This window comes from Pristiophorus japonicus, chromosome 17 (genome assembly GCF_044704955.1).
Source record: "Pristiophorus japonicus isolate sPriJap1 chromosome 17, sPriJap1.hap1, whole genome shotgun sequence".
NCBI classification, from domain to species: Eukaryota; Metazoa; Chordata; class Chondrichthyes; family Pristiophoridae; genus Pristiophorus; species Pristiophorus japonicus.
Window position 1 is genome coordinate 39594704 of NC_091993.1, and position 4786 is coordinate 39599489.

General features: G+C 44.8%; 1 pseudogene; it reads right to left on the minus strand.

Annotated features, from left to right (window-relative positions):
* Positions 1-1283: 1283 nt before the first annotated feature.
* LOC139228396 (U2 spliceosomal RNA) lies at positions 1284-1517 on the minus strand (annotated as a pseudogene).
* Positions 1518-4786: the final 3269 nt, after the last annotated feature.

Consider the following 4786-nt stretch of genomic DNA (forward strand, 5'->3'; position numbering starts at 1 on the left):
CTCTGTAATCTCCATCAGCTTCACAACCCCACGAGATATCTGCTCTCCTCTAATTCTGCCCTCTTAAGCATCCCTGATTATAATCGCTCAACCATTGGTGGCCGTGCCTTCTGTTGCCTCAGCCCCAAGCTCTGGAACTCCCTCCCTAAACCTCTCCGCCTCTCTACCTCTCTTTCCTCCTTTAAGACGTTCCTTAAAACCGACCTCTTTGACCAAGCTTTTGGTCATCTGCCATAATTTCTTTTTATGTGGCTCAGTGTCAAATGTATTTGTTTTTACTTATAACACTCCTGTGAAGCACCTTGGGATGTTTTATTACATTAAAGGTGCTATATAAATACAAGTCGTTGTTGTTGAGCCAGTCAGTAATATATTGCTGTATCACATTTGCAGTATTAAAGATGAGTGTCATATTTTGGCTGTACAAACACCGTAATGATTGTCAGAACCCACACTCCACGTACTCTGCTAGGCACAGAAGATCTACGAGTGGTTGTATCAAGAAACTGAAATTAATTGACGTCTGAGGAAATTGATATTGCACTTTGGCATTGATAAAGCTAGCACCCTACCACAGACAGGACATCATTTATTTTGTGTAAGCACAACTCATTCATTATAATTAAATACTATGAGAATGTCCTTTAGGGAAGGAAACCTGCCCCTTCTCCTTGACATAACGATAAGCGGCATTGTAAGCAGTGTAGATGGAAGCATAACAATACAAAGTGATTAAGGGAATGGACAAAAGTGTGGCAAATGGATTTCAATGTAGGCAAATGTGAGGCCATCCACTTTGAAGCTAAAAAGGATAGAACAGGCTACTTTCTAAATGGTGAAAAGCTAGAAACAGTGGAGGTCCAAAGAGACTTGGGGGTACATGTACACCGATCATTAAAATGTCATGGACAGGTACAGAGAATAATTAAAAAAACAGTGATGGAATGCTGTCCTTTATATCTGGAGTACTAGAATACAAGGGGGTAGAAGTTATGCTGCAGCTGTACAAAGCCCTGGTTAGACCACACCTGGAGCACAGTGAGCAGTTCTGGGCAGGATATATTGGCCTTGGAGGGAGTGCAGCATAGATTTTCAAGAATGATACCTGGACTCCAAGGGTTAAATTACAAGGAGAGATTTTTTTTTAATGTTTTATTCGTTGCCAATCTTTCCAATTCTTTGTCAGATCAACTTGTCAGATCATAAACGCCAAAGGTCACCTTGCGCCCAAACAAAGATCACTCTGCGCCAATGATTTTGCTCTTAGCCAAAAGGCCTAGAGCCAAAGCTGCACCGTTCCTGGAAGTACTGCAATACCAGGTTCGTGCATGGAGTTGGATGGGGCGTCCCCCACCCATCTCCATGGAGGTGGACGGGGCAAGCCCCCCACCCACCTCCTATTTCCAAAAAGCATAGGAGAACCATCTTCCTTATCCAGGGAGAACCACTTTCTGGTCATGGTTACTCCCCTGTCAGGTCAGTTACGCATGATCTTAGCCAAAAGGATTACAAGGAGAGATTACACAAACTAGTGTTGTATTCCCTGGAAGGTTACGGGTGAGTTGATCAAAGTTTTCAAGATATTAAGGGGAACTGCTAGGGTAAGTAGAGACGGTGAGGCTGGATTTTGAGTGCGATCAGTGGCGGGTCGGGTAGGAAAGTGTTTTTTTCCCCCAGCGGGTTCCCCCATTGTGAACCCGCCGCCATGCGCCTTTACCAAATGTCGGGTTAGTCAGTGCTGAGCAGATCTGACACTCAGCCGCGGAGAAGGCAATTGAAATCATTAGTGACTTGTTTACAACCACTTACCAATGTTTTTTTCCCAGCTTTTTAGATTTGACAGGTCGCCCACCGGTTTCCCGCTGTGCCTAGATCTCATCTGTGAAGCTGAGGCAGGAGGTCAGTAGCCATTGAATCAGCTGATGAGTTGACAGCTTCAAATGTCATGTCAAAGCTCCCAGCTGATTGAGCAATGTTCCAAGATCAGATCAGCCATGATCTTATTAAATGGCGGAGCAGGCTCGAACGGCCAAGTGGTCTACTTCTGCTCCTATTTCTTATGTTCTTATGCTTCCTTAACCACTAGCTTCTCTAAACTGCATTTCCACCACACATTCAGAATGCTGAAAGTCTTTACACAAGTCTCTATCCAGTCTGGCCTCATTACTTTTCTCACCATTGACAGATCGCTTCTGTCAGCTTTACTGCCATCTATGGGTGCCCTTGAAACTCTCTCGCCTTGGACCTCAGATTCCCACCACGATCAGCCCCAACACCAGCATCACCAGGCACACCAGCAGCACCAACAAAACCAACCTTCTCTGCAACCAACTGATGCTGCACAGGACACAGGGCATCAGTACCTGACCACATTGCTGCCCGGGAGGCCAGGGATGGCCTCACCATGGCCACATTTACTTCATTTGACACTGTGCACCCTCCAGTTTGGAACCACCCCTCACTAACACCATAAAGCAGCCCTACGATGCCCAAGCCATTCCTTTCACACTCATCACCAACATGGGGTGTACCGTTATGTCTCACCATTACTGCAACTCACTAAGCCACTTCCAAAGGTGCACACAAATATGTTCAAGAGCATAAAGTGTTGAAAAAAAAGGTGTCAATGTTTGACATCACATTAATAGAAACATTACATGAACATTGCAAAAAACACCCAATTACCTACCCTTGTGTGTTTTTAGTTGGTATGATTGGACAAGGATGAGGGTGAGTGTGAGGGGTAGCTAATGAGATGGGGATGTGATAATGTAGATAGAGAGGGGGAGAGAGAGAGGGATGGTGGAGGTGCAAGGTAAGTTGGTGTGAGTAAGGATATGCAGGAGTAGGGTTGGGAAGGCAGAGTGATGGGGATTTGATGAGAAGTACAGCAGGATGAGGTTGAGTGTGGCTTTGTGCTAACGTTTCGTGATCTACTGAGATCATTGAAAGGTTTGTAGCACCGCATCCAGGTCCTCCTGACCACATTCCAGCTTGTGCCTTCTTGTACAATGTGCAACCAGGCTGCGTTGATCTCCTGGGAGGTCTCTTCCGCCCATGGGAAGAGAAGAGAACCGACCTGCATGCTCTGAGTCCCTCCATAAGCACATGGGAGAACCTGGGTCAGCCGTGCACTCCTGTGCAGTGTTTGTCAGTGTTTGCAGCACCTCCATGCTGTAGAACACTGACAGCACAAATGCCAAAAGAGTGTTGTCCATGGTCTCTTTAAGGAAACCGGCTGACGTCATCAGACCCGCTTCCTCTAATTGGCCGGGAAACGCACTGGTCGGGTTTAACAAGCCCAATCCCAGTAAATTCATTTCAAAAGCCGGGATGGAGACAGCAGCAGGGTTGGGAACTGCCATCAGCTTCGCCCGCTATGGACCCGCTGAGGTTCGTAAAATCCAGTCCAAACTAATTTCGCTGGTTGGGGAGTCTAGGATCAGGGGGCATAGTCTAAAAATTAGAGTCCGGCCTTTCAGGAGTGAAGTTAGGAAACACTTCTATATGCAAAGGGCGGCAGAAGATTGAATCTCTCTGCCACAAACAGCAATTGATGCAAGCTCAATTGTTAATTTTAAACCTGAGATTGAGAGATTTTTGCTAACTAAAAGTATTAAAGGATATGGGGCAAAGGCGGGTATATGGAGTTAGGTCGCAGAACAGCCAAGATCTCATTGAAATGCGGAACAGGCTTGAGTGACTGAGTGGCCGACTCCTGTTCCTATGTTCCTCTGGTCTGGCCTACATGTGACTCCTGTCCCACACCAACATGGATGACTCTTAACTGCCCTATGAAGTGCCCTAGTAAGCCACTCAGTTGTATCAAAGCACCGCCAATTATTCAAGAAGAAGCCTAGCACGTCCCAGGGCAGCAGGGGATGGACAATAAATGCCAGCCTTGCCAGCGATGCCCACATGACTTGAATCAATAAAGAAAAAATAAGCAATCGTGGCAGGTGGACCCATGACTCTGTGCATCGCTGAGTTCTCTATCTCCAGTAAGCTGCTGGTTTAATACAACAAACTATTGAAGCAATATATTGCTGACGAATTCAAGACATAATATTTGTAATACTATTCACCTGCCACTTATTAAAACTTGATTAAGATACAAGTAACTTTGTTATTGATTATTTTAGGTCAAAAAGACTGACTTATGAGAAATTAGAGCACAGAGTTTCTTCAGTAAAAATGCCAGATCTTAAACGTCTCTGATAAGTACTATGATGGCCTAGATGAGAATGTTTCAGAACATTGGCAAATATTTTCTTTAAATTCTTCATGCGTAGTGCTATCTCTGCGCAGTGTGGGAAATTTAAACAGCATGGTTCAACTTCTTAACTGTGTTATTAATCATTAAACTGTGCACAGTTCTGGTCCCCATAAAAAGATTTACAATAATGATACCAGAACTCAGGTTATACCCATCAGGAAAGGTTGAACTGACTGGGGCGCTTTTCTATAGAAAAGAGAAGGTGAAGGGTGACCTGATAGAGGCCTTTCAGATTATGAAAGGGTTTGATAGGGTAGACATAGAGAAAAAGTTTCCACTTGTGGGGAAGACCAAAACTAGGGGCCATAAATATAAGATAGTCTCTAATAAATCCAATAAGAAATTCAGGAGAATTTTTTTTTACCCAGAGAGGGGTGAGAATGTGCAACTTGCTACCACAGGGAGTGGTTGAGGTGAACAGCTTAGATGCATTTAAGGGGAAGCTGGATAAACACTTAAGGGAGAAAGGACTGGAAGGATATTCTGATAGGGTGGGATGAAGTCGGGTGA